Source organism: Malania oleifera, chromosome 12, assembly GCF_029873635.1.
Source record: "Malania oleifera isolate guangnan ecotype guangnan chromosome 12, ASM2987363v1, whole genome shotgun sequence".
NCBI classification, from domain to species: domain Eukaryota; kingdom Viridiplantae; phylum Streptophyta; class Magnoliopsida; order Santalales; family Ximeniaceae; genus Malania; species Malania oleifera.
Genome location: NC_080428.1, coordinates 78,140,628 through 78,155,942, shown reverse-complemented (window position 1 = coordinate 78,155,942; position 15,315 = coordinate 78,140,628). Strand labels below are relative to the sequence as shown.

The window sequence follows — 15,315 nt, the reverse complement described above, 5'->3', positions numbered from 1 at the left end:
TGAAGTACAGTTCCTTCTCTACAGAGTGCGTCCTCATCTGGAAACAGCTTCGAAAGAGAGGCACCGTGGGTTGTTGACCTCATTGGAGCAGGAGAACAACAAAACACACCAACGATAGGTACAAGTTGGGTACAAGTTGTGAGGGGGTTATGCGATAAAAGTGTAACACATTAGAGATGAAAGGGTAAAAATGTAGCCTAAGTCCCAAGTCAAGATAGTCGGTATATACACAGATTTCATTGGGACCCGGGTTGAGAGCAGACTCAAAGCTGGTAGGTAACCTAATGTTAATGTTTGAAGGGATAGCAAAGAAGCGACAAACATTTTGTATATCTAGGGGAGAAAGATCACATAGAGCACTCCTCACAGTGATTGGAGTCTTGGCTTGAGGTATCGAAGACTTCATGAGAAAATCAGAGTGCGAAACAAACAAGGCAAACAACTTACACTATTATATAAATTGGACCAACCGAAAAAAAACCTTCCACAAGAACATGAAAGCTACTATGCAAAGGTGGATCAACGAGGCAAACTTTTACAAGAACACTGAAGAACAAAGGAAAAACAAACATACAATGTCAAAAACAAACAGAATAAAGCAACCAACATAAAGGCAAGAGGAGAGCGTACTTAGCAGACAGAAGGGGACCCTTTGGGTGAGATGAGGAGCAAAAGAGCGAGCCCACGTCTTTTATAGACAAAACCTACACGAATCCCCAAAATGTTAGCATCCCGAGGAGGCGGGATCTCATTAATCCGGGTGTATGTATCAAGGGAAAGAAATCTAATCCCCGTACATTCGCTGTCATGGTGCCAATTCTAATAAGTCTTGATTCTCTCGAGGTATGGCACAATTAACAAGAGATTATAAAATCTTGTAGGGGCGGCGAACGTTAGAGAAGGACTCCAATGTCACATTATAGCGGCCAAACTGACAAGAAATAATGGAGAGGTTAGAAGGGAGCCTAATAAATAAGTACAACTCATCGGGCAAACAAGGCCCACTGATGAGCACAGCTTGTGAGGCCACACAATAGCCCAATAAATGAACACTAGTCATTAGGCAGAACAAGGCCTAACTAACGAGCACAGCTCGTGAGGCCACGCAACAGCCCAATAAATGAGCACAACTCATTAGGCAAATAGGACCCAACTAACAAGCAACGCTTGCGAGGCCAGAAGAACGCAAAGACAAATGATCACCACTCAAATAGGCAAGGAAGACTAAATTGACAAGCGCAGCCCGTGAGGCCGCAAAGTACATCAACAAAATGCCACGAAGAGCATCTCAGCAAACATAGCTCGGCAAAAAATGCTAGTAAGAGTAGCTCGGCCAAAACAGCTTAGCAAGAAATTTTGTGAAGGACAGCTCAGTAGAAATAGCTCGGCAAAAAAATGCCACGAAGAGCAGCTCAGCCAAAAATGCCACAAAGAGTAGCTCAGCAGAAATAGCCCGGTAAGACATACTGCAAAGAGCAGCTTGATAGAAATGGTTCGAAAAGAAATGCCATTAAGGACAGCTCAGCAAGAAATGCCACGATAAGTAGCTCGGCACAAACAACTCGGTAGAAATGGTTCGACAAGAAATGCCACTAAGGGCAGCTTGGCCAAAATAGCTCGACAAGAAATGCCACGACGAGTAGCTCAGCACAAATGGCTCGGTAAAAAATACCACAAAGAGAAGCTTGGCAAAAACAGCTCGACAAGAAATGCTACTAAGGGCAACTTGGCCAAAACAGTTCGGCAAAAGCAACTCGGCAATAAACACCCAAGAACACAACTCGGCAGAGAAAGGCTTGGTAGGAGTTACTGCGAAGAATGGCCCGGTAAGAACATCTTAGCCGAATCCCCTGAACATCGACTCAGAAAATATCGGCTCGGACCAACCGAACCCTTGCATCATTAGCCCATAAAAAAAGCAACTCGACATGCGAACCAGTTCAGCAAAGCTGGATGAGAGCCCATGTAATACCCCAACCCCGAAGGGTCTGGGATATTTACCTTTTACTATTGATTTACAGCAGAAGTAAACAAACTCAATTATTATTAAACCAGAGCGCTAATTATCCATATTACAATCATTTATTTCAAAAGAATAAAAATTACACAAGTATAAATATCTGGCATCATACTAATATTTCTAATCAATCTTTATTTTTCTATCCCCACCCACATGCTTACTAAGCCTGATTTCCGACATGCCTTTCAGAATTGTCTGAAATAAAAATATGATTGAAGTTAGACGACACTCAATAAGTGAATAAAATTATTATTAGTATATGGACAAAATGAGCTTTTTAAAAATTTCGTAAAACAATAGTTAATACTATAACTTCAAAAATTCTTCTAGAATAAATATAAATTTAAAAATTTCTGCATAAAACTTTTGTCATCAATTACAAAAGTAAAAATTTATAATCATATATTATAACTGTTAAATTAAACTTTTAACTTTAAAACTGTAAAAATATTTAATGATCATTTTCATGTAAATTTACACTTTTCCTTCAAATCATCAATAACTTTGTACACGTAATTAAATATGTATAAACATATATTGAAACAATCACCCTTAGGCCTGTTTGTCGTAAGTCATGTTTACCCCCATGACTGGATTGTGTGGTCCGAAGACTGGACTTAGCTGACTGGCCGACCAAACTAAATCAACGTACGTAAACATTAAGTGAGATTTTCCTTATTAAGTCCTTGTCCGGAACCAGGTGTGCATTAAGGAGAAATCCACTAACATAAATAACCACTCTGTAAACAGTGTGGGTGCACTCTGATCCGTTTAAACTTTAAACTGCGGTACCGAGCATCTGTAACTTTAAACTTACTTTGCCATAAGGGGTTTCAAAATCATCTTATTATAATTTATGCAATTTAAAATAATCTCATGAAAATCTCATCTTTACTCATATTTTCATGAAAAATGTAACGTAAAAATAAACTCATGCCACACAATTTTTGTGTTAAAAATATATATAATTTTTTTAATAGAAAGAAATGCTGAAAATTTACTCGAGGAGATTAGAACATTTCTTAACCAAAAAATAGATGCAAGTATATTAAAGATAGAACTGGTATAATTAAATATCCATAAAAATAAACTCATAGAAATTTTGTGAAACTAGCTAACATAATTGAAATTTACTTATAAAATAAACTTGGGTATGAATTTTAAATAATAAAAAAAACTAACATAATCAAATTTACTTACCTCTTCTTTTACCTTGCGCTACGAATACAAAGAAGCGTAGAGAACTCCGCCAGAAGCGTCATGGTAGCTTTGGATCGTCGATCCGGCGACTGGTGGGGCCAGAAATGAAGAGAGAAGGGAGAGAGAGTCGTAGGAGATAGAGAGGAGAGAGAGCAACGAGAGAAAATGAGAAATATCTCGGTTTCCTGCCTTTTATAGGGCTAGGTTGGTCAACGAGCCCTTCACAAAATTCGTCGACGAGACCCTGTGTTCATCGACAAAATTCAAAGCACCCCGAACCGTCTCTCGGTATTTTCTCATCGACGAAGCCCTGTGTTTGTTGATGAAATTCTAAAGACCTTCGTCGATGAGACCCTGTGTTCGTGGACGAAGCCTGGCAAAATCCTTCTGCTTCTATTTCTATTTTCTCTCCCTCTTATTATTAAAAACGCTATTATTCTTCGGGTCACTACATTCTCTCCTCCTTATAAAATTTCATCCTCAAAATTTATTATCTGAATCTTTATCTATATTCTCCATCTTCCAATAAAGAAAAGGGTCTACTTATTTTATTACCTGCCCTCACTTATGGCGGAGGAATACCGTGGTTACATGGGTGGTTCTGGGAGAATACAATCATAAAAGAAAATCTCTCCCAAAACAAAATACTATCTACTAACCATAATTAATACACGTACCTGCAAAAGAAAATTTATATAACCATTATACTTTACCTGAGTATTTCTATACCTCTAAGAACAATTGTGGGTATCTCTGTCTAATCTGCTCCTCAAGCTCCCAAGAAGCTTCCTCTATGCCGTGATTCCTCCACAAAACTTTAACTAACTGTATCTCTTTAGTACGTAAAGTCTAAACCTTCCTGTCCAAGATCTGTACTGGTACTTCTTCGTATGCCAATGAATCCTTAAGCTCTATCTCTGCATAGCTAATGATGTGAGATGGGTCTAGGACGTATTTTCGTAACATAGCAACATGAAACAAGTCATGAATACGAGCCAAAGCTGGCGGCAAAGCTAGCCTGTAGGCAACTGACCCAATTCTCTCAAGTATCTCAAAAGGGCCAATATATCTAAGGCTCAACTTCCCTTCTTTTCAAACCTCATAACTCCTTTCAGAGGAGCTATTCTCCGAAAAACAAGATCACCTACTCCAAATTTCAGTTCCCGGCTGCGAGTATCTGCATAACTTTTCTACTGATCCTGTAACGAATAAATCAGACTTTATCACCTGCCTGCTGAATTATCTCTGGACCCAAAACTCACCTTTCGCCTACCTTATCCCAGAAAAGAGGAGATCTACATCTCCTACCATACAATGCCTCGTAGGGTACCATGCCGATGCTTGCCTGATAATTGTTATTATAAACAAATTCAACTAACGGCAAAAACTGACTCCAGCTACCACCAAAGTCTAGTAAGCAAGCACGAAGCATATCCTCTAATACCTGGATGGTTTTCTCTATCTGACCATCGGTCTAAGGGTGAAAAGTTGTGCTAAATGCTAACTGAGTCCCTAGTGCCTCCTACAAACTCCTCCAGAACCATGACGTAAAACGTGGATCACAATTTGAGACTATGGATACTGGCACTCCATGGGATCGAACAATCTCCTGTATGTATATCTCTGCTAACCTACTCATAGGGTAGCTGACCTTAATAGGCAGAAAATGCACTGTCTTTGTCAATTTATCAACTATCACCCATATGGCATTCTGATTATGCAACGCTGGCAACAGCCCAGTAATAAAATCCATAGATATGTGGTCCCACTTCCACTTGGGAATGTAAAGTGGCTATAACTGACCAGCTGGCCTTTGGTGCTCAGCCATAACCTGCTGGCATGTCAAACACTGCTGCACAAACTATGCTATCTCCCTCTTTATGCCACTCCACCAGAAAGAATCTCGCAAATTCCTATACATTTTCGTACTGCCAGGATGAACAGTGTATAGGGACCTATGTGCCTCCTCTAAAATCGTCCTCCTTATACTGTCATCTGCAGGCATACATAATCTAGTGCGGAATCTCAGAGCTCCATCATCAAAAATACTAAACTCCTCCCCTTGACCATCCTGAACTTTGACTATCACCTCCACTAACTTTGGATCATCTCTCTGAGCAGCTTTAATCTTCTCATACAACGTGGGTTGTACAACCAAACTGGCCATAAGTGCCTGAGGATCATCCTCCACTAGCTCCAAACTGAGTCTTTCCAAGTCCATCTGAATCTGATGCTGAACTACTGCTGCTAACTGTGCTGTGTCTCCTGATTTACGGCTCAGTGCATCAGCTACCACATTTGCTTTATCCGGGTGATAACTGATGGCGCAGTCATAATCCTTGATGAGTTCTAACCACCTCCTCTGCCACATGTTCAGCTCTTTCTGCGTAAAGATATATTTTAGGCTTTTATGATTAGAAAATATCTTGCACATTTCACCATAAAGGTAATGTCTCCAGATCTTCAATGCATGTACCATCGCAGCCAATTCTAAATCATGGGTAGGGTAGTTCTTCTCATATTCTTTCAACTACCTGGACGCATATGCCACCACCCAACCATGCTGCATCAGCACACAACCAAGCCCTTTCAAGGACGCGTCACTGTAAATAACATAACCATCGCCACCAGATGGAATCGTAAAAACTGGTGCAGTGACGAGCCGCTGCTTTAATTCCTGAAAGCTTTGCTCGCACTCTTCATCCCACACAAACCTGGCATTTTTCCTAGTCAACCGTGTAAAAGGACCTAACAAGGCTGAAAAACCCTCAACAAAACGAAGATAATAACCTGCCAGTCTTAAGAAACTCCTGATTTCCTACACATTTCTCGGCCTAGCCCAATTTACCACTGCGTCAATCTTGCTGGGATCCACTGCAATACCATCCCCTGAGATCACGTGACCTAAAAATGCCACCTTTTCTAGCCAGAATTCATACTTGCTAAATTTAGCATAAAGCTTCTCCTCCCTGAGAGTCTGCAACACCTGCCTCAAATACAACTCATGCTCCTCAAAACTCCTCGAGTACACCATTATATCATCAATGAAGACTACTACAAACTGATCTAGATACTGGTGAAAAACTCTGTTCATCAAGTCCATGAACACAGCCGGGGCATTCGTCAGCCCAAACGGCATAATGAGGAACTCGTAGTGTCCATACCTGGTCCTGAAGGCTGTCTTCGCGACATCCTCCGCTTTTACTCTCACTTGATGATACCCGGATCTGAGGTCAATCTTGGAACATACCCTAGTCCCCTGAAGCTGATCAAACAAATTGTCTATACGGGGTAGAGGATATTTATTTTTGATAGTAACTTTCTTTATCTCCCTGTAATCAATGCACATCCTCATGGACCCGTCTTTCTTCTTTAGGAACAACACTGGAGCTCCCCATGGTGATACACTGGGTCGTATAAACCCTTTATTCAACAAATCCTACAACTGCTCCTTTAATTCTCCCAACTCAGTTGGAGCCATACGATACGGAACCTTAGAGATCGGTGCCGTACCCTGAAGTAAATCTATAAGGAAATCTACCTCGCGCACAGGAGGTAACCCTGGTAGCTCCTCTGGAAAAACATCTAGAAACTCTCGCACCACTGAAGTGCTGTCAATCTTCAATTCATTTTCAAATGCTTCTTTCACAAAAGCTATAAACCCCTGACCTCCGTCCCGAAGTAATCTGCTCACCTGCACGGCAGACACCAGCTGTGTTGGAGCACGTACCCGTGAACCAACGAATCTGAATTCCTGCTCTCCAAGAGGTCCGAAAATTACTTCTTTTTAGAAGCAATCAATGCTAGCATGATTGGCAGCCAACCAATCTATACTCAGTATTATATCAAACACACACATATCAAGTACAATAAGATCTGCTGGTAATACTTTTCCCTGAATCTCTATCGGATAGCCTTTAAGTACCCTCTGACATCTGATCTCTGACCCTGACGGTGTAGCTACCGACAGTACTATATCTAATGACTGGGTCTCACTCTTAGATAATTTAACATAATATGCAGAAATGAAAGAATGAGTAGCACCTGAGTCAAAAAGAACAATAACTGGGTATGATAAAAATGGTAAATATACCTATCACCACATCCGTAGCAGCCTCTGCATCACCTGGGGTCAGGGCATAAACTCGCGCTGGAACTACATTCCTCTACTGGCCACCCCGAGACACCTGATGTCCTCCCCTAGCTGCCCGGTGTCCTCCCTGATAAGGCTTGGGTGTTGGGACCTAGTCCTGCTGACCCGGACAATCACGCATCATGTGACCTAGTCTCCCACAACGATAACATATGCCTCTACCTGCCCGGCACTCTCCCAAATGATGTCTCCCACATGTCTGACAAACTGGGTAAGTCTGCGCACCTTGGTTCTCACAAGGTCCCGCAATCAGCCTCTGGTCACCCCTATCACGACCACCTCTCCATGGACTCCTACTAGTGCCAGCCTGGAAACCCTGAGGTTCAGGCCTCTTCCTCTGACTCTGAGCTGCCACACCTCTCTGAATGTCACTCTTAATAATCGCAGCTCTGTCTACAACATCTTTGAATGTCTGAGCCCTGAAACCTATCACCTGCTCAAACAGATTCTGCCTCAATCCCTCTTCAAACTTCCTCGCCTTCTTTTCTTCATCTGGTGCTAAATACGAAGCAAAACGCGACAACTCGACAAACCGAGTCGCGTACTGAGATACAGTCATCTACCCCTGTACTAAATGCAAAAACTCTGCAGCTTTCACACTCCAAATGATAGCAAGGAAATACCGCTTGAAGAACATATCCTTGAATCGGTCCCACGTCACTGGAACTGGGACCGGACTCTACTCCTCTATCAGACGCACTGCTCTCCACCAATGCTTCGCCTCTCCTGTCAACTTAAATGTGGCGAATGCTACCTTCTGCTCGTCCGTACATGGAAGCACTGTCAATGTCTCCTCAATATCCTGGACCCAATTCTCAGGTACAATCGGGTCATCTCCTCCAGCAAAGGATGGGGGTTTCATACGTGTAAACTGCTCTATCCAACAGCCACACTCCTTAGAACTCCTAGCCATCTCAGCCATCACCTGCTGAGTGACACTGCGCAATACAGCATCTGAGTCTCCTCCACCCATGCTGGAAGGACCTGCTCCATCCCTAGATCCATCCTGAAAACAAGAAACACACTTAAGCATCTTATCCCCTATAAGGACCTATCCTATACCAACTCACAATTAATTAGCTTCCCTATCTCTACCCAATATTTAGTTCTATCACCTAGACACACGACCCGACAATAGTTTACTATGATTTTCCAGAAATCGTCACCCCAGGAAAAGCACAGAAACCACTATGGAAATCTTGTACCCAAATACAAAACAAACCTCAATTCCTTTTTCCTATACTCTGGTATTGCTTCTGCTGCACTCTAAAGTCTACAGAACCTAGCAAACCTAGGCTCTGATACCAAACTGTAACAACCTGCTTAATTAACTGATTTTTTTTTTCACTATAATAATTATCATACTCTGATACCATAACATTATCCTAAGCAGCGAGAAGCATAATCATATAAACAAAACCTAAACCATTACATACAATACCAGAGTTCTGAAATGTTTTGCAAAATATACAACATAACTCTATCCCCAAAAATTGCCCTCAACTAGCTAGGGTAATACAAAAATGCTCCCAACAAATGATACTCACTCTTTGTCAGGGCACTACTGAAGCCCTTCTATTTGCGAGCCTGATCTGCTCGCCTACCTCGATCACCTAAAAAATATATCAACACTGGGATGAGCCAACGCTCAGTAAGAGAAAATATGTTATTACTAGTGTGTGGAAAATGAGCTACTACATATCATGAAATCTGTTTCATACAAACATGAATAACTGAGTACAAAAGTACAGTACAAATAATAAAACACACCACCCCTTTTCCCTATTGCTTAACATATCAGTATTATGGTTATAATTCAAAATACTTCTAGTGTATATAGTAGGATCCCTGTTTCTGTAAATCAATACGTAAGTAATAGTAACTGAAATTGTTCCCTATGGCTATCTGTGTCATGACATGCCCCTCATGACGAGGTTGTGCGGCCCGTAGGCTGGATTTACCCTGACTGGCCAACCAGGAATAAATCACTGAACTCCATCAGTCAACCTGCCCACCTCAACCTATATCAGGATGGGGAGCCTAACCTCTTCAAGGGCCTAGGTGGTCAACCGTACCACGTATATCTGGATAGGTGGTTGCACTCATATAGTAACATAACATCTGTAGCAACGGTACTGTGCTCTGTAGCTGCAAGACCAACAGGGTCTGAGTATAATATATTTCTATATACATGTCTATCTAATTTACCATGATTCTAAAGTACTGAAATAACCATGATACTGCATAACGTACTGAAATCTGAATAATCATAACATGGAACTGCATATTCATAATACTGGAATTCGTGTTATCATGGTACTGAAATTTATAAGATCATGGTACTGAAATATCGTAAAATCATGGTATTGAAATTCGTATAGTCATGGTACCAAAATGCGTATATTCATAATACTGAAATTCGTAAAATCATGAAACTAAATTCATAAACATATCCCCATACCATATACATAATCATAAGCCACACTATACTAAAATACATAATTTTCGTAAATAAATAAACTACATAATATTTAGAACTTTCCTAACATAGCATATTTCCCTTACCTTAACTTCGAAAAACCCCTACTGTACTCTAACCTAATACCCGCAGGACCTCCTACAAAACACCCTGAAACCAACATATGGCAAAACTAAACATCAATATTTTTCTACCTACATCATTTCCTATAACTGCCATGAGGCCAAAAAATGGCTAAAAGGGTTTACCCTGAATTTGGGATGATTTCCAACTCTGATTTCCCGATGATCCGCTCCTGTAAAAGCATAAAGAACTCCGCCAGGAGCGTTGTGGTAGCTTCAAATCGTTGATCCGGCGACTGGTAGGGTCGAAAATGAAGAGAGAAGGGAGAGAGTGGTAGGAGAGAGAGAGAGGAGAGAGAGAGCAGCAAGAGAAAATGAGAAATATCTCGGTTTCCCCCCTTTTATAGGGCCAGGTTCGTCGACGAGCCACGTCACTTCGTCGATGAGCCCTTCACAAAATTCGTCGACGAGACCCCGTGTTCGCCGACGAAATTCAGAGCACCCCGAACCATCTCTCGGTATTTTCTCGTCGACAGAGCCCTGTGTTCGTCGACGAAATTCTGAAGACTTTCGTCGATGAGACCCTGTGTTCATCGACGAAGCCTGAAAATTTTCTGAAATTATGATTATTTAATATTTTCTCCAAATTACAATGTCGTCGACGAACGCGGAGCATTCGTCAATGAAGTCTACGACCTCCTTCTGTTTATGTTTCTATTTTCTCTCCCTCTTATTATTAAAAACACTATTATTTTTCGGGTCACTACAACTTCGACCTTGCTTTCTCATGTATGAGTCCTGAAATTTCATTACTCACACAAATATATTAAATTTCACTTGTTTGTTAGTATCAAAACAAGATAACAAGATTTTAAACCTTGTAAGGCTAACAACCTCTCTATAAAAGAAATAAACTAATATCAGTGTGTGGCAATATGAGTATTTTTGTATTATACATATAACAGTACATAAATTATACTTGATAAACCTGTCTATATCATATCCGGGAAATATAATTTATCATAACATGGTATAACATACTGAATGTCTATACATATAAATCATCTCATATAACTATACATGAAAAATACCCTAGATGAATAGTTAGTTAGTGTCATGTCTTACCCCCACTTAACTGGGTTGTACGGCCCGAAGGCAGGACCTAGCAATGGTTGGCCGACCACGCTAGATCAACAAAAGTCTGTAAGTATGATGGGTCTGCCCCTCTTGATCTGGATACTAAAGGGACGCCTACACTATAATATAACCACATCGACTGTCGATCTCCCATTACCCCTTACAGCAAGCGGTAGCACTAACGTATACATGATCGTAATCATATAGCTACGGTACAGTGCTTTGTTAAAACCTAAAGCAAGCCAACCAGGTTCCAATAACATATAATATATTTCCAAATAACGATACATGACTATTTCATAATAATATTTGTCATGTTATTATTTTCATAAAACTTTGCATAACATATTATATAAAATTCACGGCCCTTACGCCAACATTTTGTATCTTGTAAATCACGGCCCTTACGCTGGTATAGCATATCATAAAAACCCTCGGCCCTTATGCTGGTATTTCATATAAAACATCGGCCCTTACGCCGGCATATCATATAAACCCTTAGTTTGAAAAATCCATATATCATTTTATTATTTCCCTGAAAGCGGTAATAACATACTTATTTTGTAAACTTATTTCATCATCATAATTTCCACGATAAAGGTTACTCATGCCACACAAAAAAAGTAAATATTCAGAACATAAAATATGTTCTAAAATCATATTTCTGATATTATACATGAAAACCATATTTTTGATCAACAGCATTATATCCAACATAATCCTAGAGTATACATATTTACCTAAAATAAAATGCTATAAAATAGTAAATATATTTTCATAAAATAACTGAATTAGTTTATCCCATTACCTGTGTAACAACCTGATTTTATTACCATATATTTTTTGTTTTTTTTCAAGTGAATATATATGTACTGTGAAATTTCACTGCTCTAATACCCTTTAATATAAATCAAACTATTATCAAGGTCCAGATAGGACCCATGGAATCTGAGACACAACAATAACCTAAGTAGCGAAAAGCTAAATTCATAAAACCATAACCACACACACACACACACATATATAATACCAAAGTGTCAGAGGATTCCCCAAAATACACACACACAATTATTTCCAAAAATACCCTCAAGTGAAACTAGGGCTATACAGTACAGTAGCCCCCTATATCTGCAAACCTAATCTGCTCGCCTAACTAGTTCACCTGAAAAATGGTAAATCACTGGGATGAGACAACGCTCAGTAAGAAGAAATATGCTATTGCTAGTGTGTGACAAATGAGTTACATATTCGAAAAAATCGATTTCGATATACTGTAGATAACTGAATCTGAGAAAATATGTGAAAATAGCGTACTGCTTAGTTCATATATGTGATACGTAACATGACTATTTCTAGAATTTTTTTTATTCATAATACTTCCAATATTCATAAGTACATCCATTGTTTCTATAAACCTTATTATACATATAATAATTAATAAAAATTCCTTGGATGGTTGTATGTCATGATTTAACCCCTAATGACAGGGTTGTGTGGCCCGTAGGCGAGACTTATCACTAGCTGGCCTATCAGGATAAATCACTATACTCTGAAAGTCAGATCAGCCTCCTCAACCCTAATTGACGGGGAGCCTGTCCATAATATAGGCACGATCGACTACTATAAATCCACATACTATCTGAGTTATGTGGTTGCACTCTGAACTGTAAATAGCTACGGTACCGTGCTCTGTAAACTGATCAGTAATGGTCCATCAAAGTCTGATACTATATAATACATTTCTATATAAAATCTATCCGTTTTACCATGATTTTGTATCAACTGTAATAACCATGACGATGTAATAAACTGTATTTCTGTATCAACTGTATTTCTGTATGTCATGATTCTATGATCTGTATATCATGGTTCTGTAAAACTGTATAATTATGGTATTATGAAAACTGTAAAACATCTTCCTGTCTGTATATACTGTAAATCGTGAAACTATAGAGACTGTATTTTTGAATAAAATAGTATATTTGTATAAACTGAATATCTGTATAAAATTGTATATCTGAATAGTTGTAATTCTGTAATTTAAAATTGTTTATTCTCTAAAAAATAATTTTATAAATCTATATACTCGTAATTTTGTAAAGATTGCGTAGAACATTGTACTATACCATTATTTCTCATGCCACACAAGTAAATAATACTCATTAACCATAATCAATAAAATTGTATAATTCCTGCTCTAGAAGACCCATAAACAAATACTATATTTTTCTGGTAAAAATAACTGATTCACTAGCATAGCATATTCCCCTTACCTGATTACTGGAAAGCCCCTAATATGACTGGTCATACACTCGCAGGGTTTCCTGATCAATACCCTAAAAATAACATCCCCCAGAACAAAATTTCAGTTTTTTTTTTACGACTATATTTTCTATAACTGTAAGTAAGCCAAATTCTGAATAAATTCTTACCCTGAACTTGGGATGGAATTCAAGTTAATCCCACCAACGATCCACTCTAGCTGACTTGAAGAGAACTTTTCCAGGAGTGTCATGGCGAATTCAGATCATTGATCCAGCAAGAATCCGGCCCAGAAACTTAGAGAGAAACGGGTAAGTATGAAGAGGAGAGAGAGAGAGAGAGAGAGAGAGAGAGAGAGGGTTTCTATGTGAAATTTTTGTTACAAAAATCGAGTTAGAGTTATTTATACACTGGCCTTCGTCAAAGAGACACGTGACCTCGTCGACGAGGTCACAAAGGAAGTTCGTCGACGATGCTTATTCTTCGTCAACGAAATTCAGGACTGAAAAATAGTCTCTCGATATTTTCTCGTCGATGAAAGACGCCCCCGTCGATGAGCCTAATAAGTCACTTCGTTGACGAGACCCCTATTGAATTTCATTTACACTTTCTTTTATCTCCTTTCTCTATATTATTTAAATATCATAATTATTTGGGTTGTTACATTCTCCCTTCTTTATAAAAATTTTATCCTCGAAATATACTATCCATATGATTCACCATCCTTTGAAGAAAACCGTCTACTCATTTTATTATTTACCCTCACTTGTGGCAGAGGAAATACCGTGGTTACATTCTGAGTTATGGGAGATTACAACTATACTTATAAAAGAAAAATTCTCCCAAAAACTAAAAAAAAAAAAACTCTACCTATCCGATACTCTATATTACAGTTACACCTTCATTACACTATACTAAACAAAAGAAAATTATCATTAATTTAACTTACAAATCACTGTTGTATCCTACAAAACAGGTGTGGGTATTTCTGTCTAATTTCATCTTCAAACTCCCAAAAAACTTCTTCTACCACATGATTCATTCACAGGACTTTTACTAGTGGTATCTTCTTACTACGCAATTACTGTTTTTTTCTATCTAAGATTTGCACTAGAGCTTCCTCATATGATAGAGCATCACTGAATTCTAATTCTGCGTAACTGATAATATAGGAAGGATCTGGGACGTATTTTTTTAACATAGAAATATGAAATATGCCATGTATTATGAATAGAGCTGGTGGTAAAGTTAGCCGATAGGCCACTGACCCAATCTTCTTAAGTATCTCAAATGGGCCAATAAACCTAGGGCTCAACTTACCTTTCTTCCCAAACCTCATAACTCCCTTCAGTGGTGCTATTTTCAAAAATACATGGTCACCCACTTCAAATTTCAATTCTCGACAGCGAGTATCTGCATAACTTTTCCCCCGACTCTATGCTGCACTAATTGTATCTCGAATAAGTTGGACTTTATCATACGCCTGCTGCACTATTTCTGGCTCCAAAACTCGCCTTTCTGCTAACTCATCTCAGCATAAAAGAGAACGACACCTCCTACCATAAAGTGTTTCATAAGTGTCATACCTATGCTAGCCTGATAGTTGTTATTGTAGGCAAACTCCACTAGTGGCAAATACTGGGTCCAGCTACCCTCAAAATCCAATACACACGCTCGCAACATATTTTCAAGTACCTGGATCGTTCTCTCTGTCTGACCATCTGTCTGAGGATGGAAAGCGGTGCTGAATACTAACTATGACCCCAAAGCCTCTTACAAGCTCTTCCAGAACCGTGATGTGAAGCGTGGATCGCGGCCTAAGACTATAGATACCGGCACTCCATGGGGTCGAACAATCTCCTGAATGAAAATCTCTGTCAATCTATTCATAGGGTAACTAACTTTAATAAGTAGAAAGTAAGTTGTTTTCATCAGCCGATCAACAACTACCTGGATGGAATTCTAACCATGTGGCGCCGGCGATAGCCTAATAACAAAATAC

General features: G+C 39.3%; 1 protein-coding gene across 2 annotated transcripts in view; it reads right to left on the bottom strand.

Annotated features, from left to right (window-relative positions):
• The window catches only part of LOC131145080 (uncharacterized), a 44,238-nt gene that overhangs the window by 10,183 nt on the left and 18,740 nt on the right, over nt 1-15,315 (bottom strand). The window contains exon 9 of one of the 2 annotated variants that reach the window (XM_058094149.1): nt 9,288-9,521. The exons of the other annotated variant lie outside the window; for it this stretch is intronic. The gene's annotated coding sequence lies outside the window, so the exon portion shown is untranslated. Of the gene's footprint in view, nt 1-9,287; nt 9,522-15,315 lie in introns of those variants that run through there. 2 annotated transcript variants of the gene reach the window in all.